The 23,453-nt window shown below is 38.5% G+C and overlaps 2 protein-coding genes across 21 annotated transcripts in view; one reads left to right on the top strand and one right to left on the bottom strand.

The window, feature by feature from the left end:
* The window catches only part of LOC139960074 (caspase recruitment domain-containing protein 10-like), a 53,752-nt gene extending 53,159 nt beyond the window's left edge, over positions 1-593 (bottom strand). For 6 of the 10 annotated variants that reach the window (XR_011790311.1, XM_071958131.1, XM_071958133.1 and 3 more), the window contains exon 1: positions 270-592. The gene's annotated coding sequence lies outside the window, so the exon portion shown is untranslated. Of the gene's footprint in view, positions 1-269 lie in introns of all 10 variants that reach the window. The other 4 variants (XR_011790310.1, XR_011790309.1, XM_071958128.1 and 1 more) reach the window with 1 other exon arrangement.
* The window catches only part of LOC139960090 (tyrosine-protein kinase Fer-like), a 134,743-nt gene that overhangs the window by 78,612 nt on the left and 32,678 nt on the right, over positions 1-23,453 (top strand). For 3 of the 11 annotated variants that reach the window (XR_011790313.1, XR_011790314.1, XR_011790312.1), the window contains exons 1-3: positions 4,121-4,622; positions 21,814-21,918; positions 23,239-23,332. The gene's annotated coding sequence lies outside the window, so the exon portion shown is untranslated. Of the gene's footprint in view, positions 1-4,104; positions 4,623-10,755; positions 10,775-15,154; positions 15,253-15,412; positions 15,431-21,813; positions 21,919-22,383; positions 22,402-23,238; positions 23,333-23,453 lie in introns of those variants that run through there. The other 8 variants (XR_011790316.1, XR_011790317.1, XM_071958168.1 and 5 more) reach the window with 7 other exon arrangements.

The following is a 23,453-nucleotide window of genomic DNA, read 5'->3' as shown; positions in this document are numbered from 1 at the left end:
CAACTAATTAATCAGAAATTATGTTACCGAATATGGATAAACATTTTAGCTCTTCTCCTAGCAACCTAGCACTCACGGATTTTTGACAGCTTACTTTTACAAACCCAAGTACTGAAAAAAAACATAACTAGGCTATGTGGGCAATCCCAGTAATTGCTTGCAGCAAGTTGAGCAGCCCTGGCCTAACACACTAATACCTGTTGTAGAGCACTGACAGTAACCTAGGTCGGTCTATGTCATGTACATACATAGCTAGCTTGACAACTTACCACACGCTTGTGCACGGGACTTCCCCCTGAAGCAACTTTACATTTAATTTGGTTCTTCAAGTCTCCTAAGAGTTTTTTATCCTTCACGTCAGGAAAGCACCTCTGACAAGACACGTTGGGATTACTTGCTGTGAAAACTGAGTGAACTTTTCATATCGAATATGAAGGTTATATTCACTTTCCAATAAGGCACCGTCTAACTGGGAACTTGCGCACAGAAAGCAGTACAACTCAAAACGGAAACTTTCTGAGTGAACAAATTACCTATTCAGGATACACACTGTCGTTATCGTGTGCTTCGTAAAGCCTGTACGTACAATACAAGTCTATTTGCCTTTCTTGTATATTTTACATAGGAGGTTATACACTAATTACATCCGTCCAAAGGTTCGCTATAGGTAGAAAGTTGAAAAGAGGACACCTGATTGGTCCACGATTAAAGTGGCTGGGTGTGGCCTCCCTCTCAGCGAGCGCTTGCTTCTGTTTCTCTGTTTTCTGTTATTTTCTTGCTAGATGAAAGAGAAATTCTGCTCTGAGATATAATTAGCCGTAGCCAGGCTGGGGCCCGGGGTGGGGTGGGGGGGGGGATGGTAACACGTTGTAGCCCAATACTACATTCTACAAATGTAATTGAAGCTTAGAAAAAAAAGAACGATTGTTTGGGTATCTTTACTTCATGTGTTTTCTACTTTGTTGTAGTATTTCTTAACTCATTTATTCATTCTCTCTCATATTTTATTTTCTGTTTATGTTAAGTAAAACAACAATAAAAGTATGAAAAAAATGACATGAACAATAGCAATAAACAAATCACTCAAACGAACGAAAACATTCTACAAATGTAATTGGAGCTTAGAAAGAAAAGAACGATTGTTTGGGTTTCTTACTTCATAAATGTCTACTTTGTTGTAGTATTTCGTAACTCATTCATACATTCGCCCTCGTATTTTATTTTCTGTTTATGTTAAGTAAAACAACAATAAAAGGATGAAAAAAATGATATGAACAATAGCAATAAACAAATCACACAAACGAACAAAAACAGAAATCAAGATCAGAAATACAACAACAGGATTCAACAAAACAAGAACAACAAAAGTAAACAAAACGGATAGACGAGCAAAACCACCAGTTGTCTTGTTCGTTCCTTTTGTTTCTTCCTTAGCTCGTATTTGAGTTCACTTTTATAGAATATGTTTATTTTCTTTATTTTCTTTCTTAGCTCTTATTAGGTTTCATTTTTATAGACTATACTTATTTTCTTTATTTTGCACACCATCGTATAAACAAAATTAGAGTACCGTCATGGAGTGACGTTCCAAGCTCCGCCCACTTTTAATTGCGTCACAAAATTAGATAACAATAACACGATATGAATTGTCATTACGCACACGGTTTGAAATATGTCCTTTATCGAATATACCTATTATACGTACTCTACACCTCTCTATATAGATCTACTATCAACAACCATGACGTCATTTATACCTGGTTATTCTCTGAAACCCTTCACCAAATAATGCAAACCAAACAGGTCTCTTAATTCAGTGGCAATATGGCAAGCATTTGGGTTACGATTTTATTTATTTTTTTGTTTACGAATGTCAATGCATGAATTGCTACGTATTAACATGGGATTTGCTAAGGCCAATCGAGATTGAACTTTTCATATGTAAAAAACCTGGTGGACAATAAGGCTTATATAAGCCTAGTTTTCTTCAAGACTATATAGTAGTAGTGTAATAGACCTGTATTAGGCTATCGAGGCATTTGCCAGTGCTGTGAAGTTGCGACGGTCCCCCATGCGGACACCCTGGCTAATATAGCCAGCCTATGGCAAGCCAAATGCACAATAATTAGATATTCCAGGTTTATCGGTCGAAAAAACAGGATTTTCGACCGATAAACCTGGCATATCGACCGAAAATCCAGGTTTTCAGATGATTAACCTGCTTGAAACACCTGGAATATACCGCCGATAAACTATAGGATTATCAATGACAATTTTTGGATTATCGACGAAACACCTGGATTATCGGTCGATAATCCAGGATTTACGTCGAAAAACCAGGAATTTAAACCGATAAACCTGGTTTATCGGTAGATAAACCTGTAACGATAAAGGTATCACGCTTGATAAATGTGTGTGGCACTGATGAAATTAGTTTGTGGAACAGGTATCGAGTTGTTTACTTTCAGTTTACGTTCAGTTACCAGTTCTACAAACATGTGTAATACGTTTTTCCTATGCTTAGATCCTTAATCCGCTTCCTGTATCGTCAGGGTGTTTGGTATTATTTCCGACAATTCCACTCACACTTCTCCAGCGTCATACTTTCACTGTGTTGCATTTTGTACTTTTCGTTCGACTGCCAGGTTTTGCTGACGAACTTCCCAGAGCGACCAAAAATTCCAGTGTAAGTTCTACAACAGTACTACTTATTGGTCAAGAATAAGTAGTATTTATTTTATTGCTTTTTAACTATGAATATTTTATTTTTTGGAGTACATACATATATTATATACATATATATATATATATGTATATAATATATATATATATATATATTATATACATATATATACATAAGGGATACATATATATATATATATATATATATATATATATATATATATATATATAAGGGATTTAGGTGTTTTTTCACCACTTTGCATCTCATAATTTATTACAATATTAAACATTTAGTCTGTGTTTCAGTCTGTTGTGAATCTTTGAAATCTATGCATATATAATGATATGTTCATCATTTCTGGTGACAATTATTTGTGGATTATAGCGTATTATATAGATTTACTTTTCTTTCTTTCTTTCTTTCTTTCTTTTTAAATAACAATTCTTCCCTTTAATGTTCTAGTATGTGATCACGCTCATCATAAAAAATTTACTATGTAAAGCATGAATTTTAACTTTCGCACTGTCATTGAACCCCGCCTGCCCGGATATCATGCTCCTGTCACCTGACCCGAATATATATATATATATATATGGATCAGTTTCCGAATTATCTATGTTTATAACCCTGTGCCCTTTGGCAAAGGAAACGGAAGTATCAGACAATGAAAGCTTTTCATTCGGTATTAACTTTTTTAACTTATCACCCGAAAATGGATGAAAACCAACGCCGACATGATATAAGAAAACAAACCACTTCCGTATACAATTAGCACTTACGTTCGTTTCCGTTCGGATTAAGGATTATTATATAGGCTATAGTCTGTCTAGTGTATGACTATTTTCGAATGTTATGAAAATCTTTATGGTCAGTTTAAAATGAGCTTACCGAGAACATTTAGACACTCCTGTTGAAAACAGTGGATTGTCCCCCGAAGGGTCGATTGTTGTTGGTGCTAGTTGGTATCATCAGAGATTAGAGAATCGGTGGGGTGGGGAGGGGGAGGGTGGAGGGCTGCTAATTTACATCCACGGTATGGATTTTTGTCTACTCTGGGCATCCCATTTCTCAAACCCTACCCACCCGCCCGACCCCCTTACTCAGACCATCGAGGTTTCTTCTTGAACTTAGTGAAACTATATATTTATGTTATCAGGTTGGACGTGTAGACCTATATCAATATTGTCACAAACGTTGCATACAGTTATCGGTATAGTTAAACAATTGACTGCATTGTGTATTGATTCATATATTTTAGACATTAAATGCTCTTCCCCGCACCCCTCACCCACCCCCTAGGCAGATTCTAAGAAAGTTAAATTGGCCACTATTTCTGATTAACTTATATTATATTTAGCCATGCAACGATACAAGAATCCCCTCCCGCGGCCCTTCCTCGAGTTCTCCTCCCCATACCGTTGATCGAATCCTCATTAATTCCTGTAGAGAAGACTGTATATAGTAACATTATCAGAGGTTCTATATAGGGTAGGTAGCATATATTATAAAAATATGAACACCATGGAAATACGGAAGAAAGAACGGCTTTCTGATCAAACAACTATCTTGTAGGTCCACTAGTTTGTATACTTTGAGGTATCTCGTGAGCACAAACTTTTATGCAAGTGTGTAGCATGGAATGAGGACGCTATACATGAATTCAATCAATAGAGTTACAGTGAGCGTCCAATACCACCATGATAATTCTACGGCTGAGGTTGGTTCCAAGGTGTTTCGACAACACAGCTAGTTGACCTCTAACGTCACTTCCGTTTCGGATTCGCTGATCGTATTATGGAGTTTTGGGATGTGTTGGGGATAGAGATGAAGATGCTAGTTACTTTTAGAGCATTGTTAAATCGAAATGCATAAAATCAAGTCAAGAAATGATGGAAAACGAAACACTGAGTTTGCGATACTAACTGTTTGCATCACTAAGGTAAGCGAAACCCTCAGATCTAGGCCCTAGGTAAAGTTGGTACACGAAACACTCAGTTTGCTGTAACAGGTGTTTGAATCACTGTGTCTGTGATGTCGTAATTGAAACACCCTGCATGGCATTCCAAGTGTTTGAATCACTTTGTCCTGGTACAGTTAGTGAAACCCTCAGAATGCAATACCAAGTTTTGTTGTCGAAACACCTTGAAACTAGCCTCAACTACTGTATAGCTGCGTTGTCGAAACACCTTGACACTAATCTCAGTAAAACTCTCAGAATGCAATACCAAGTTTTGTTGTCGAAACACCTTGAAACTAGCCTCAACTAGCTGTGTTGTCGAAACACCTTGACACTAATCTCAGTGAAACCCTCAGAATGCAATACCAAGTTTTGTTGTCAAAACACCTTGACACTAGCCTCAACTAGCTGTGTTGTCGAAACACCTTGACACTAATCACAGTGGAACCCTCAGAAAGCAATACCAAGTTTTGTTTTGGAAACACCTTGAAACTAGTCTCAACTAGGCTACTAGCTGCGTTGTCAAAACACCTCGACACTAATCTCAGTGAAACCCTCAGAATGCAATACCAAGTCTTGTAATCGAAACACCTTGACACTAGCCTCAACTAGCTGTGTTGTCGAAACACCTTGACACATATCTCAGTGGAACCCTCAGAATGCAATACCAAGTTTTGTTGTCGAAACACCTTGAAACTAGTCTCAACAAGCTGGTGTTGTCGAAACACCTTGAAACTAGCCTCAACTAGCTGCATTGTCGAAACACCTTGACACTAATCTCAGTGAAACCCTCAGAATGCAATACCAAGTTTTGTTGTCAGACACCTTGACACTAGCCTCAACTAGCTGTGTTGTCGAAGCACCAAGGACAATTATCTCAGTGAAACCCTCAAAAGGCAATACCAATTAGTCTTGTAGTGGAAACACCTTGATATTATCTCAGTGGAACCCTCAGAATGCAATACCAAGTTTTGTTGTCTAAACACCTTGAAACTAGTCTCAACTAGCTGGTGTTGTCGAAACACCTTGAAACTAGCCTCAACTAGCTGTGTTGTCGAAGCACCAAGGACAATTATCTCAGTGAAACCCTCAAAAGGCAATACCAATTAGTCTTGTAGTGGAAACACCTTGACACTAGCCTTAACTATATAGCTGTGTTGTCGAAACACCTTGACACTAATCTCAGGGAACCCTCAGAAAGCAATACCATGTTTTGTTGTCGAAACACCTTGAAATAAGTCTCAACTAGCTGGCGTTGTCGAAACACCTTGACACTAGCCTCAACTAGCTGTGTTGTCGAAACACCTTGACACTAATCTCAGGGAACCCTCAGAAAGCAATACCATGTTTTGTTGTCGAAACACCTTGAAATAAGTCTCAACTAGCTGGCGTTGTCGAAACACCTTGACACTAGCCTCAACTAGCTGTGTTGTCGAAACACCTTGACACTAATCTCAAGGAACCCTCAGAAAGCAATACCATGTTTTGTTGTCGAAACACCTTGAAATAAGTCTCAACTAGCTGGCGTTGTCGAAACACCTTGACACTAGCCTCAACTAGCTGTGTTGTTGAAACACCTTGACACTAATCTCAGTTGAACCCTCAGAAAGCAATACCAAGTTTTGTTGTCGAAACACATTGAAATAAGTCTCAACTAGCTGGCGTTGTCGAAACACCTTGACACTAGCCTCAACTAGCTGTGTTGTCGAAACACCTTGACACTAATCTCAGTGGAACCCTCAGAAAGCAATACCATGTTTTGTTGTCGAAACACCTTGAAACTAGCCTCAACTAGCTGCGTTGTCGAAACACCTATAAATCTCAGTGAAACCCTCAGAATGCATTACCAAGTATTGTTGTCAAAACACCTTGACACTAGCCTCAACTAGCTGTGTTGTCGAAACACCTTGACACTAATCACAGTGGAACCCTCAGAAAGCAATACCATGTTTTGTTGTCGAAACACCTTGAAACTAGCCTCAACTAGCTGCGTTGTCGAAACACCTATAAATCTCAGTGAAACCCTCAGAATGCAATACCAAGTCTTGTTGTCAAAACATCTTGACACTAGCCTCAGCTAGCTGTGTTGTCGAAACACCTTGATACTTATCTCAGTGGAACCCTAGCTCAGAATGCAATACCAAGTTTTGTTGACAAAACACCTTGAAACTAGTCTCAACTAGCTGCATTGTCGAAACACCTTGACACTTATCTCAGTGAAACCCTCAAAATGCAATTCCAAGTCTTGTACAGTAGTCGAAAAACCTTGACACTAGCCTTAACTATATGTGTTGTCGAAACACCTTGAAACTAGTCTCTTGAAACTAGCTGTGTTGTCGAAACACCTTGACACTAATCTCAGTGGAACCCTCAAAAAGCAATACCATGTTTTGTTGTCGAAACACCTTGAAACTAGTCTCAACTAGCTGGCGTTGTGGAAACACCTTGAAACTAACCTCAACTAGCTGCGTTGTTGGAACACCTTGACACTAATCTCAGTGAAACCCTCAGAATGCAAAACCAATTAGTCTTGTTGTCGAAACACCTTGACACTAGCCTCAACTAGCTGTGTTGTTGAAACACCTTGACACTAATCACAGTGGAACCCTCAGAATGCAATACCAATTAGTCTTGTTGTCGAAACACCTTGACACTAGCCTCAACTAGCTGTGTTGTTGAAACACCTTGACACTAATCTCAGTGGAACCCTCAGAAAGCAATACCAAGTTTTGTTTTGGAAACACCTTGAAACTAGTCTCAACTAGGCTACTAGCTGCGTTGTCAAAACACCTCGACACTAATCTCAGTGAAACCCTCAGAATGCAATACCAAGTTTTGTTGTCGAAACACCTTGACACTAGCCTCAACTAGCTGTGTTGTCGAAACACTTTGACACTAATCTCAGTGGAACCCTCAGAATGCAATACCAAGTTTTGTTGTCGAAACACCTTGACACTAGCCTCAACTAGCTGTGTTGTCAAAACACCTTGACACTAATCTCAGTGGAACCCTCAGAATGCAATTCCATGTTTTGTTGTCGAAACACCTTGAAACTAGCCTCAACTAGCTGCGTTGTCGAAACACCTATAAATCTCAGTGAAACCCTCAGAATGCAATACCAAGTCTTGTTGTCAAAACACCTTGACACTAGCCTCAGCTAGCTGTGTTGTCGAAACACCTTGATACTTATCTCAGTGGAACCCTAGCTCAGAATGCAATACCAAGTTTTGTTGACAAAACACCTTGAAACTAGTCTCAACTAGCTGCATTGTCGAAACACCTTGACACTTATCTCAGTGAAACCCTCAAAATGCAATTTCAAGTCTTGTACAGTAGTCGAAAAACCTTGACACTAGCCTTAACTATATGTGTTGTCAAAACACCTTGAAAGTAGTCTCTTGAAACTAGCTGTGTTGTCGAAACACCTTGACACTAATCTCAGTGGAACCCTCAAAAAGCAATACCATGTTTTGTTGTCGAAACACCTTGAAACTAGTCTCAACTAGCTGGCGTTGTGGAAACACCTTGAAACTAACCTCAACTAGCTGTGTTGTTGAAACACCTTGAAAGTAGTCTCTTGAAACTAGCTGTGTTGTCGAAACACCTTGACACTAATCTCAGTGGAACCCTCAAAAAGCAATACCATGTTTTGTTGTCGAAACACCTTGAAACTAGTCTCAACTAGCTGGCGTTGTGGAAACACCTTGAAACTAACCTCAACTAGCTGTGTTGTTGAAACACCTTGAAACTAATCTCAGTGAAACCCTCAGAATGCAATACCAAGTTTTGTTGTCGAAACACCTTGACACTAGCCTCAACTAGCTGTGTTGTCGAAACACTTTGACACTAATCTCAGTGGAACCCTCAGAATGCAATACCAAGTTTTGTTGTCGAAACACCTTGACACTAGCCTCAACTAGCTGTGTTGTCAAAACACCTTGACACTAATCTAGTGGAACCCTCAGAATGCAATTCCATGTTTTGTTGTCGAAACACCTTGAAACTAGCCTCAACTAGCTGCGTTGTCGAAACACCTATAAATCTCAGTGAAACCCTCAGAATGCAATACCAAGTCTTGTTGTCAAAACACCTTGACACTAGCCTCAGCTAGCTGTGTTGTCGAAACACCTTGATACTTATCTCAGTGGAACCCTAGCTCAGAATGCATACCAAGTTTTGTTGACAAAACACCTTGAAACTAGTCTCAACTAGCTGCATTGTCGAAACACCTTGACACTTATCTCAGTGAAACCCTCAAAATGCAATTTCAAGTCTTGTACAGTAGTCGAAAAACCTTGACACTAGCCTTAACTATATGTGTTGTCGAAACACCTTGAAAGTAGTCTCTTGAAACTAGCTGTGTTGTCGAAACACCTTGACACTAATCTCAGTGGAACCCTCAAAAAGCAATACCATGTTTTGTTGTCGAAACACCTTGAAACTAGTCTCAACTAGCTGGCGTTGTGGAAACACCTTGAAACTAACCTCAACTAGCTGTGTTGTTGAAACACCTTGACACTAATCTCAGTGAAACCCTCAGAATGCAATACCAATTAGTCTTGTTGTCGAAACACCTTGACACTAGCCTCAACTAGCTGTGTTGTCGAAACACCTTGACACTAATCTCAGTGGAACCCTCAAAATGCAATACCATGTTTTGTTGTCGAAACACCTTGAAACTAGTCTCAACTAGCTGGCGTTGTGGAAACACCTTGAAACTAGCCTCAACTAGCTGCGTCGTTGAAACACCTTGACACTTATCTCAGTGAAACCCTCAGAATGCAATACCAAGTAGTCTTGTTGTCGAAACACCTTGACACTAGCCTCAACTAGCTGTGTTGTCGAAACACCTTGACACTAATCTCAGTGGAACCCTCAGAAAGCAATACCAAGTTTTGTTGTCGAAACACCTTGAAACTAGTCTCAACTAGCTGGCGTTGTGGAAACACCTTGAAACTAGCCTCAACTAGCTGCGTCGTTGAAACACCTTGACACTAATCTCAGTGAAACCCTCAGAATGCAATACCAAGTAGTCTTGTTGTCGAAACACCTTGACACTAGCCTCAACTAGCTGTGTTGTCGAAACACCTTGACACTAATCTCAGTGGAACCCTCAGAAAGCAATACCAAGTTTTGTTGTCGAAACACCTTGAAACTAGTCTCAACTAGCTGGCGTTGTGGAAACACCTTGAAATTAACCTCAAGTAGCTGCGTTGTCGAAACACCTTGACACTTATCTCAGTGAAACCCTCAGAATGCAAAACCAATTAGTCGTGTTGCCGAAACACCTTGACACTAGCCTCAACCCTACTGTCTGGTTAAGATGGTACACGAAACACTCAGTGTTTTGTACCAAGTGTTTGAACCACTGTGTCTTTGATGTGGTAAGTGACACCCAGAATGGAATATCAAGTGTGTGAATAACCATGGTGGGCAAAACCAGTTCAACCTAGTGTTTGGACTGCTATCTTGGTGTGAAACACTACAGAAAATAACTGAGCTGTAGAATAGTAAAATAGCATACTACCTTTGTGAAAAACTACATAGGCCTGCTAGAATTTGAGATGTCTTACTGACATATTTTCTTCTACAATGCTTTGACTGTTTGTTTGATGTTGCATTGCAGCGCCGAAGCTGTTCATGGTGCCTGTTTGGCTGCTTCAAAGCGGAGACATTTTGGTTTCGGATTATAGGTTTAAGCTAATAGGTTTATAATTAGGGTTCCATTCACAGCAGAGCAATTTCTTGTTATTAAACAGGGTCTTTTGGTAAAGGGACATTTGCACTACATATATAGCAAACACTCAGTACATTATTTCATATCAAGTGTTTGAATGATGACCTACATGTAATAGGAGGAAAATGCTTTACCAAGTGTACCGAGAGCATAACACTTTATAGTTTGTCATACTTAGTGCTTGAAAACAATGTAATGTGCAAAATGCACTTAGGGTGACGTGAGTACCAAATCCTTTGAAACATGCATTAGAAGTATGCATATAAAAACAGAACCAGGTTATTATATTTTCAAATTTCTATGAATATCGTTTTCCATGCTTTCTTGGACAATTTTAAATTACAGAATCCGACACTGTCACAGATAAGAGACACAGGAATTGAAGATACCAATAAAGGTGAACCTTTAATTAAACATCATAAACAGCATGTGAAACAGGAATATATACAACAGTCCTAAGAAAGATGTATAACCAGAATGCAAAACTGCATTGTGGTTTCAATGTTATCAAAAGTTATAGCCAGGATGAACAACACACTTGATTTAAGTATTATAGCAAAAAGCATTGAGGAAGAGATGTGGCATTAAGAATATTTACAAAGACAAAGACATTTACAAAGAGTGATTGATGACCAAAACGGTCTTACTGTAGTCTTCTATTTAGTACAACAGTGTAATACATCAGCACAGGTAACCTGTAATCTCTGAAAGCTTTTCTTCTTGAGATATTGCTTTTACAAGGATTTCTGTAAATCCTTTGACCCCAAACCTTGATCTTTAAAGACAATCAGGTTCTTTTATTCAATGTAGCCCACCTACATATCAAACATGGGGACTGTCAAAGTTTCCATTCTTGAGATATTGTGTTTACAAGCTGCTAAGCATGACCACATTAATAACACACCCATGTACACATGCCAGCATGACTGCAAAGATTATAATTTTTATTGTTCAAGATTTCATATGAACAAGACCTTTAAATTTCACATATAACCAGATTGACAAAATAATGTATGACGTGGAACACAATTTTGCCACTGCTCTCCTGTATGGAGACCATTGTCTTAGTAAAACTAGGCCTTGTGCTCCTATACCCCAAGCTTCCACATACTTATTTTTTAGAATTACCTCAAATCATATTCGCAAAAGGGATCTCATTACACAGCAATCATTAGATATAAGTAAAGCATGAGACGTATATAGACCATTGATGAAAAGCTCCTTTTCTGCAACTTAAAAACTCAAGGTGGTAAATTGGTTCTGAATCTATAATAAGTTTTGAGTCTTACTCTGCCCCCCCCGGCCCCCAACCCCCAATTTTTGTTGTAGCATCAGTAATTTAAAGGAAACAAAATGAAGCCTAAATACCTGAAGAAATGTCTCACCTAACGCCTAATTAAGCTCCTCTTATCCAGTCTAGTAGTATCTGAAAATATCTTTTGATTTAATCATCAGATTTTGGCAGTTAAAAGGCATTGAAGACTCGCCCCTCTAAGAAAGGAATCTTTCTGTTGCTTGCAAGTGAAATTTTCTGCTTGTTGAGCTACAAAATGAACACAGTAATGAAAGTGATACCTTGTTATCTTTAGCTGGACCTGAGATATGTCCATCGCTGCATCGTTTGTACACTGTGCTGTAGGTATTGACCACAGCTGTATGTACTGACTGTACACTAGTGTCTAATTACCAAAGGTACAGTAGCAAGCTGTGTGCGTATTTTCTGGGTTGATGATGGTGTCTAACACTTTTGTTACACCTCTTTCGAAACTAGGTCAGATTAACGTTTCGTTTTGCGCGAGTCTTAAAGTTAAAGAATTTGCTATGTTAGTTAACTCTTTTCCAATCACCAAAGAGGCAACATTGTCATGCTACATTATTACTTAGTACATGTATACATCTGTAGATAAAAACAAAATTGGCATATCTGGCATGTGTTAGGGGCCCCGTGCGCCAAGGAAAATAGGGATTTGACCCAAACTAAGTCCTGACCCAAATTTCGTATGTACCAGCTAGGTGTTCATGAAGTTTGAGTACCATACCGTGGGGACTTGGGACTGGGGGCTTTGAACATTTGAACCACCCCACCCACGGAGCTAACACAAAGTCAATGGGAGCTGTTTCATTTTTTTTATAAGTCAAAAATAAAATTGGCATATCTGGCATGTGATTCGGGCCCTGTGCGCCAATGAAAATAGGGATTTGACCCAAACTAAGTCCTGACCAAAATTTTGTATGTACCAGCTAGGTGTTCATGAAGTATGAGTACCATACCATGGGGGGCTTGGTACTGGGGGCTTTGAACATTTGCAACACCCCACCCACGGAGCTAACACAAAGTCAATGGGAGCTGTTTCATTTTTTTTATAAGTCAAAAACAAAATTGGCATATCTGGCATGTGATTCGGGCCCTGTGCGCCAAGGAAAATAGGGATTTGACCCAAACTAATTCCTGACCCAAATTTCGTATGTACAAGCTAGGTGTTCATGTACCATATGAAGTATGAGTACCATACCGTGGGGACTTGGGACTGGGGGCTTTGAACATTTGCAACGCCTCACGGAGATGGTTGACTGTATCTACTGTATATAACGAACTATATTTTATTTTGAGATCGCATTCCTGTGCAAAATCAATGCGTACGGAGAACTCAGAAAATATTTCTGTGTGTGTGCACCGTGGTGCAACGTTGTGATTTTGGACTAGTCAGGATTTAGCCACCTTGGTCAGAGATTTAACATGTGTAAGCGCTATAACCTCTTCTGCATGAAAATGGGAACTTTTCGCAAACCTCCACACTAGAGTCCTTGGTTGATGTACAATGAAACGATGCACGATGAGGCTAGGGCTAAGGTATATATGTGAATTACATCAGACTTGCCTAATTCGAGTTAACGTCTATGGGCAGCGCAGGCTGAAGTCACTTTTCGGCAGTCACCAGATTTTTGCCGGTGACCACACACCAATCTACAGTGTATTTCTGTTTCTGTTATGTACTTGTTAAAACCCCTCTCGGGTATCACAACGAGGATGTTGTTACTCAGGGCAGCAGTGCTAGTAACACTAACAACCATACGTGGGGAATCTAGTTTTAAGCACCTCAAAGAATATGGCTCTCCTTATTGGCCAAGGATTGCGTATTCCAGACTTTAATAGTCCTAGGATAGAAACTATAATGAAAAGCAAGGAATTTGAGTATAGCTTTCACGTCTCCCTGGTTTCAAGAAGGGATTAGTCTCGTTTGGGACTGCAACTAGGCCATTTATAATTTGATAAAAAAAGCATGAGTCTGGCCCTTTTCTGTCTTTCTATGAGGGGTTCCCATTTCAAAGTCTTTAAGATCTCAGTGACGCTGGATTGCCTACGGAAATCACAAGTTACAAATTGTGCTGCCTTCCTTTGAATTTTTTCTATTTTATCTTGGTCTGAGACGTTATAAGGGTCGCAAATCTGAGCTGCATCATGTTTATGTCAATGTGTTGTTCTACTCTTGAATAGTGTAGATAACGTACAGATAATGGCTCTATAGCTAAGTAAAAAAAAGGTTTCTTGACTTAAACGATTAGTGTTTAGTAGCAAATAACTACACAATTATTTGAAATTACTTGAATTATTTGAATGATTTGAAATTACTTGAATTATTTGAAATTACTTGAAATTACTTGAATTATTTGAAGTTTAAACTTCTGAATAAGAGTATTTTAGCTCTGGCGATCAAGCTAGACCATAGTACTTAGTGAATGTATCTATTGTTTGTTTTCACTGGCTGATACTGCGGTTTGGGTACAAATGTCCTGGTAACAGCATGGTTACTTAGAGGTCTGTCCTGTCGTATTGTGTGTGTAAACTTTTGGCAAAATTTGTTGTCTTTTATCACTAAATTCATTTTTAAAATATAATTACAAGATATTGTCCATGATGAAGATGTGCTACACACAGTTAAGTAAGAAAAAAATTATTGTTAAAACTAGTAAAAGTGGGTAAGAATCGTGCAAACAGCAGTGACTGTGTTGTGGAGGTTTTAGTAAACATTGTGGATATTTACCCGAATTTCGGTCAGATAAGGAACTTGACTTATTTACCAGATCACGATCAACCATTCATTAGTATTGGTGGCCATCGACACAAATAAGAAATATGAAGCAACACCATAAAACATAAATTATTATGTATAGTAATTATTTAATAAAATGGTAAATAAATAAAAGGTTCAAGCAGAACAAAACTTAAAACCCTTGAAACACAAATCATCGAGACAAAAGGATTTAGTTAATCCAACCGCAACAATTAATATAACCTCATTAGTATAGAATAAACCTTTGATTAGGAGGTCTAATAACAGCGCCCAAAGCACGCAAAAAAACAGTAGTTTTATTGAAAATACACTAAACAAAACATTTAATGATCTGTCCAATTTATTAAGCCACTGTTCAACAGTCTAAAATGTAAACAACATTGAAGAAATAAATAATCAAAATATCTGTCTCTATGAGTTCAAAATACTCTCGGAAAATATGACAATATATATTACAGGTACAGTACTTTGCTACAAATTCTGGGTATTTGGCTGACGATCGGTTAAACAGCTTCCACCTTTGATAAACCATAACACACAGTTATGGTCAGTGACTAGTCCAAAACGCCTAGCTAACGTTACAGCATTTGGTAAAGTAAGACCCCATTAGCTTACTGTTGGATCTGTTTCATTCTTAAATAATTATGAACTGTATACTCTGTAGCTACAAATTCTTCATGACCTTTTGCACATATATCTTTCAGTTCCACAAGATGAGGAAAGTTGTGAAAATTGTACAGAATCTGAAACAAGCTCCTGTGACAGTAGTCATCTCCTGAAACAACACACAAAACCTTGACAGGTAAGAAAGGTTTGATATTTCATGTAGTGATTGATAATGAGTTTGACAACTGCGTACAAAAAATGTCTTTTGTGATGTTCGGATTGAAGTGTACCCCAATACAGGTCCAGTGATAAACTTTGTGTTACTATACTTGGCTGTGTGCTGAATGTCATAACCACCATTCATTTAACATTGGGCAAGTACATATAATATTTACTTATAAAAAAAAAGAGTTCTGAGGCATTTTAACGCTTGTGTTTGAACTTTGGTATAGCCTAGTTACACATGATTCCAATGCAGGTCTATCCTACTCAGTACCCCCCCCCCCCCCCTCCACTTATATGCCCATTGGACACTGTGAGCTAAGTAGTATGGAATATTTATCCAAAGGTCATGTAGGGATACAGTGAGCTAGGCAAATGTTTAGCAACCTCAACTATAAATTCCTTGAAATAAGATGGACCAGGGTTCAAGATAAGCAGGGGCACAGTGGCTAATAGCACGTCTTCAACATATGAATATATGTCCCCTAATGTTGCGTATGTGTAAGTTGACACAAAATATTTAATTTGATAGGCCTGTAAGACATTAAAGCCACATATAGTGTTCATGGCAATCCTTAAAACATGTTCCCATGTCTTCAATGGGTCTTTCCTACCTAGTAGCCCCCTCTCCCTCCACACACACAAATCCATGTCCATTGCACATTGTGAGGTATGTAGTATGGAATATGGAATATGTATTCGAAGGTCATGAAGGGCTACAGTGAGAGCCAGCTAGGCCAATATTTATCATCCTCAACTATACATTCCCTGAAATAAAATGGTCCAATGTAGTGTTCAAACGATTAACCTAATCGGAATTGGAATCGGTACGATTATTGCATCTTTTTTTTTTCTTTCCGAGAAACTCCAGAGGTTACTTGGTACATACAAAAGGATATCTAAGAGCCTTGTATTACAAGAAGCAAAAGGAAACAGATGAAAATCACAATAATTGTTTCTATCACAAACTTTATTGCCGATTTCGTATAAACGGGATATTTTCTCATTTTCAAATTAAATGGAATCGGAATCGGTACGATTATGAAAAAAATAATCAGTAATCGGTATTTTCTGTTATGCATAATCGTTTGAACACTAGTCCAATGACAAACTTTGTCTTAACTGTACTGTTCATTTAGCTGTACATGTCTTCAACATATATGAATATGTCCCCCTAATGTTGCCTATGTTGAAGTTGACACAAAATGTTTAATTTGACATAAGACGGTGGAAGCAATGTGTGTACAAGAAAATCCCTAAATCAAGTACACTCGTCTTCAATGGGTCTCTCCTACTTAGTAGCCCCCCCCCCCCTCCAAACACACAAATCCATGTTCATTGTACATTGTGGGGTACAGAATGTAGTATATGGAATATGTATTCAAAGGTCATGGACATATAGGCTACAGTGATCTAGGCAAACGTTTTGCATACTCAACTATAAATTCCCTGACAAAAGATGGACCAGTAACAAACTTTGTCTTACAGTACATGGCTGCTTGCTGAATGGCCTACCTACTACAGTATTCATTTAGCTGTATGTCTTTAACATATAAGGAATATGGATTTAAGATGTCCCCCTAATGTTTCCTATTTATAATATAATAATAATATATAAATAAATACCATATATTAAAGTGCTGTTATCATGAAATAAAACATGCTCAAGAGCACTGTACAAAAGAACCAAATCCTGGAATATAAAATTACCAAACATAAGAAAACCTAAAAGTAATAACAACAGCAGTAAAAGTAGAAGTAAAACATGCTCAAGAGCACTGCACAAAAGAACCAAAACCTGGAATATAAAAATACCAAACTTAAGAAAACCTAAAAGTAATAACAACAGCAGTAAAAGTAAAACCTGATATAAGACAGGGTAATAAACCACAATAAAGAAAATAGAAAATATAAATATGGGCACAGTAAAGTGAATAAAACAAAGAAATGTGAATAAGATTATTGCCCATACTCGAGCCTAAAAAGATAAGTTTTCAAGTGCTTCTTAAAAGTGTCAATATGTGTGATATTTCTTAAGTGATGGGGAAGAGAATTCCAGAGTTTAGGACCTGCAGCACTAAAAGAACAATCTCCATATGTGACTTTGTTAGTATGAGGAATGATTAGAGAAAGATGACTTTGGGACCGTAATGCCCTAGCTGGCGTGTAGCGTTTAACTAAATCAGACATATAACTCGGAGATTGATCATTAAGAATAGTTTATCCGGCGATGAATTGGTAACCAATGCAGGTCACGGAGTACAGGAGTAATGTGTTCGTAACGACGGGTTCTGGTGATGATTCTGGCAGCCGTATTCTGGACCCTCTGTAGTTTCTTGATTGAGGAGCATGACGTTCCATTCAGGAGAGCATTACAGTAATCGAGACGAGATGTAACCAGCGAATGGACAAGAGACTTGGTTACCTCCTCGTTAAGGGATGGACGAATTCTCCCGATGATACGTAATTGGTTGTAGCAAGACCGACTAATTAAATTGATATGGTTTTCCATAGACAAATATGAGTCAAATAACACACCAAGATTCCGTACTGATGACGAGGGTGGGATGACATCATTGCCCATTCTCAATGAAGGAAGGTGGATCGTTCGTTTGCTATGCTTTGAATGGAAAAATATCACATCTGTCTTGTCATCGTTAAGCTTAAGCATGTTATCAGCCATCCATTTTCTGACATCTTCAAGACATGTCTCCAATATATGTAGAGGATTAATTGCATCGGGAGAATCAAGTGGCTTAAACGAAAGGTAAATTTGGGTGTCGTCGGCATACATATGGTAATCAAGGCCATGCTGCCTTATAAGATCGCCCAGTGGTTTATTATACATGGTGTATAACTTTGGTCCTAGTACTGATCCCTGAGGAACACCATATCTGTAAGTAACAAAGGTGCAGATTTTATGTTATCAATGATGACGGACTGGCGTCTATTTTGAAGATAAGAAGTCATCCATTTTAAGGCGTTTCCGGTTATCCCATACACATTACGAAGCCGATTTAGCAAAATTGAGTGATCGATGGTGTCAAATGCAGCAGATAAATCCAGTAAAACTAATGCTACTGCCTTTCTGTCATCTATGTTATAATGCATGATGTCGGAATTACCTTGATTAGGGCTGTTTCGGTCGAATGTAACTTGGTATAGGCACTTTGATATTTTTCTTGAAGTTCGTTGTCGTCCATGTACTGATCGAGGCGCCGAGCAACAACTTTCTCTAATACCTTTGACAAGAAGCTAAGGTTTGAGACAGGACGGTAGTTTTCAAGGATATTCTGATCTAGGGTTGCCTTCTTCAAAAGAGGTCGAATGTGCGCATACTTGAAGTTATCGGGTACTTCACCATTCCGAAGAGATATGTTTATCAGTGATGTAATAATCGGTAGTAGAGGCTCCAGGCAATCTTTGAGTAACCAGGTAGGAATAGGATCCATTTCACAGGATGTGTTACTGGATTTGTTTATAATGTTTCTAATCTCATCATCGGTTGCTGGATCAAAATTTGACAGATTGATCATGACATCGGCAACTGAGTCCCCTTCGACAGGCGTACCATGGCAGTTTATTAAATTGTCACGAATAGATGATATTTTGTTAACATAAAACTCACTGAATTGGTTGGCAAGCTCTTTAGCTGATGTATAACACGGAAGTAGGACGGAAGACTGTTCACCCAACAAATGTCGGGCAACCCTATATATGCCCTTCGTGTCTCCGCGGCATTCTGTAAGTTTACTCACATAGTAATTCCTGCGAGCACTGACCAAGAGCTTGTTAACAACTCTACATTGTTCTCTATAAATTTGACGATGTATTTCCAGACGATGCTTCAACCAAGTACGCTCCAGCTTCCTACGTTCTTTAAGGCTATATGTAACTCATCAGTATACCAAGGAGAATGTGGTCTAAGAATTATGGTTTTATGACACAGTGGTGCGTGAAGATCGATAATATCACGGATTCCGGAAGTGTAAGATGACAAAATATCGTCAATCAGTCCATTTTGAGCACAAAGATTTGTTGATTGATCAATACTCAATTTTACAGCAGCTATATCAATATCTTTCAGCTTCCTGTATGAAACAGTTTTCCTCACATTCGATGGTTTCATGAAAGCAGTGTTAAAACATACCGCGAAATGATCACCTGACAGGTTTCCTTTGTCATTGAATAAACAAGGGTCTGAAACTGACATATCAGTGATGATGGTGCTGACATCCTTGGTGATAACAACATCTAAGGTGTGCCCCCATATATGAGTGGGTACATTCACATGTTGTTTGAGTCCACAAGCATCAAGTATACTGTTAAATCGACGTGTATCAGGGTTGCCTTCGGTGTCAAGATGAAAGTTTAGATCTCCAACAAGCAGTGTTTCGTGATGATTAGTGGCTAGTTTCTCAAGAAATAGTGGCCATTCATCAAAAAATGTACTCCTTTGCATCCCATTGCCTTTAGATGGAGGGGGACGATAAACAACCGAAAGGTGAAGGTTGGCAGGTCCAATATTCAAATTGCATTCCATAAATTCGAATTGGGTGATATTTTGGTTCTTTGTGGAATCCAATACTTTGAGCGAAAGTCTCTCTTTGTAAATAACTGCAACCCCACCGCCGTGGCGGTTACTCTGACGCGGTACATGTTTAATTTCATACCCAGTGGGAATTAGTTCACCCAGACACGATCTGTCAACAGTTGATCCGAGCCAAGTCTCAGTTAGAGCAACAACATCGTAATCGTGTGAGGAGATAAAGTCTGATAATGACACCGTTTTATTTTTGATTGATCTGGTATTTAGACTGCAGAAGCTAAGATTCTTTGTAGAAATGTAAGTCAATGATCTCAACAACGGGATCTTTACCAGATTACCCTTTGTAATACTGGTGTGGTGGGTAATGACCGGCTCACAATAATTTTGTCTGTTAGACTGTCTAACATAATTGTCTCTTTCTGTAATCCTCGTAGGAATCGATCTTTCTCTCGATTTTCCAGCAACTGTTCCCCTATGTCTAGGGGCTTTACTGCAAATCCTTAACAATTGAAGTTTGTTGTAAGTTGCCTTAGGAACCCGACACGACGATCTTGTGGAGAGTGCAAGTAGCTGCGTGCAAGAGTACCTTACAGTATAACCATTGTGCGTTTCGCTCCAGTGATTCCGTAGTGAGAGTAGAACAGAAAATTTGACAAATTTCCTTCGAATTTCACAATTTAAACAACAGAGAAAAGCTGCAAACTTTACAAAAAGGTTGTATGTCTAGTTCCCAATAACTTGTTTCTAATATTTTGTATCGATCCGATTGAAAACACAGAAATATGACAAATAACTAGAGAGCAACTCTTTACAGTGGCAGCCGAAGCGCACACAAAAACTATGATTATATATATATTCAGAAGTGGAGGCCACATGTGTTCATGACACACACAAGTCTATGTTCATTCTATATATAGCAGGAATTCTTTAGTCTATATATGAAGTAGTGTATGGAAGATGTAACAAAACATTCAATGGTTGTGTAGTGCTTCAATAGGAGCTAGACAGGTTTATCATCTTTACCTAATAATTTCCCGAAATAAGATGGACCAGTAACAAGTGTCTCACCCTCATGCATGAATGGTTGTATGCTGATTGTCCTACTTACCATTCATTGATCTGTATAATTTCAACATTTCAATATTTTGAGGTATTGGAAATTTTGAATATCCTAATGTTACTCATTAAATATGTTACTCATATGGTAATGTTACTTATATGTAAAGGTGACACAAAATATTGTTTGAGATAGAGGAAATCACATGTACACCACCTCCTATTTATTCATGTACATGTCTTCTCTCTGGTGGTAAATCCATAACTTTATGAACTCCCTGGAATAAGATGGACCAGTGACAAGTGTCCTACTACAGTATGCACACGCATGGATGGCTACATGCTGGGTGTCATACTGTATGTACAACATTCATTTTGTTGTAATTGCTGTATTTTCTTCAATATATTGCAAATTTTGATTATGTCTTGCATGCAAAAACTCCAAGTACGATCAGTGGCATAGTGAGCATTATCAGCACCGAGGGGCAGGGGGGCCTATACCCTGTGCCTTGGGGAAAGTTCCCTTGCTCCCCTCACTATGCCACTGCAAAAAATAAAGGTTAGTTATAAAAGTGTGCTTAAGTACTAAATCATTCTAAACAACACATGTGTTGAATGACATACTTTAGTGAGGTGTCCAACAGTACATGGCTATGGGCTGAATATTGTACATGGACTGATTAACATACAGTACAGTCCATGTAAGTCTACCATTACGGCTACTAGTCAGAAGAAATCACACTGTTGTAAATTAATTATGAGAATACAATATTTGTAGTGAATATGATGTTCTTGAATATGGAGTCAAAGGATACCTGAAATTCTTATATGCCAAACCATCAATATCTACCTATCAATTTCTTGTTGAAAGAATTAATTTCATACTTACAATTAATTAAATTGTACATGGTTCTTTTATTTGGTTTGCAGGTACCCTGGATGAAGATAGTGAAAGTAGCGATCTTGACCAAGCATGTTCTTCCAGGTCAACCCCAAAGAGAGTTTGTCCAACAAGGCAAAAAGCATTGTTGCCTGGTACTGTAAGGAAAATTGTTATCCTTAAGCCAGTGACATATGCAGGGGTCCCCAAACAAAGTCCAATCTGGAAAAGGTCCACTTTTGCATTATGGCACGCACACAGTCCCACACATTGCTGGACCTCTGTTGATCGCACATGACCTTTGACTGCCGAAAAAACTAATAGAAATAATTCACTCACTATGGGTCATGGTGGCTTAGTGCCTTTTGCATTTAACACACAGGTTGTGAGTCTGAGTCCCACAGGTGGCATAGTCAATACGTTGAATCCTTGTGCAAGACACTTTACTCCATTTGCTTTGAACAGTCCACCCATCTCTAAAATGGGCGCTAGCTTCGGCTAGGGGCTAGTTAGCAAGGGATTGACGGATTGGGGGAGTGTTTCACTCTGATTTTACTTGCATCATGGAAACCAGGTTTAAGCACCAACCTTATGAGCCATCTGGCACAGAAGAGAACCTACCTACCTTCTCACTATGGGTAACCTACCCACCAAGTACTGTATAAGCTCAATTGAATTTTACCTCATTAAGATATATATTGTTTACAAGGTTTCTATGTTTGACCTCTGTTAACCTCCATATAAAACAATATGGGTCATATAAACACTCGAAAGAATACACATACTAAGTATGAGCTCAATTGAAGTGTGTCTTGTCAAGATAAGGGTTTTACAAGGTTGTCAGTGTTTGACATCTGTTGACCTTTGAGAAAAACAATAGGGACCATGTACTCACTATGAATAATCTACATAACAAGCATGAATTTAATTGAAGTTTGTCTCAAATTACGATGATTAAAGGTTAACAGTTTTTTACCTCAGATGAACTTTGACCTCAACCAAAAGCAATAGGGACCATGTACTCACAAAAGGTATTCTACCTAACTAGTATGAGCTCTACTGAAGTTTGCCTTAAGTATCAAGTTATTATGTTTACAAGTGGCATCACATGCATGTCACTTACATATACACATATACATCCATACACACAAACATGACTGCATAGACCTGTTTCTTTTCCTTCTGCTCAAGTCATAGTTGTAGTCACACTAGCAAATACTCAGTAAAGTATCGTACTGTATCTTAAATTGATGCTGAAGAATTGGTCATATGATGCTAAGATCAACTAGAGATAGCTATATTGTGCTAACCACTATAGCTAGAGAAGAGCAGATTGGGATTTTTCAATACCTGTTTGCCAAAAAAGATTACACTTAAGTAAAACTACTACCAGTGGCAATTCAATTACCTCTTGGGTTTATGCCTAATTCTGCAACAGATATCATTCATAGCATTTATAATTTTTTTTGTTCCAGTTGATCCATATGAGGAGGACTGTGAAAGTGATATTGAATCTGATACAGAGTCTTGGGAACCAATTGAAGATATTACACAAATCCTTCACTACAGGTAGGATATTTTAACAATTTATTGATTCTGTAACACCCCTGTACCCCGGCCGAGCGGTAGCGTGGGAAATCAGGCAGCTGGAGGCCACCTGATGTCAGGGCAGGGGAAGGGGGAGGCGAAG

This window comes from Apostichopus japonicus, chromosome 19 (assembly GCF_037975245.1).
Source record: "Apostichopus japonicus isolate 1M-3 chromosome 19, ASM3797524v1, whole genome shotgun sequence".
NCBI classification, from domain to species: Eukaryota; Metazoa; Echinodermata; class Holothuroidea; order Aspidochirotida; family Stichopodidae; genus Apostichopus; species Apostichopus japonicus.
The sequence above is the reverse complement of the archived record's forward strand: the minus strand, read 5'-3'. Positions and strand labels throughout refer to the sequence as shown.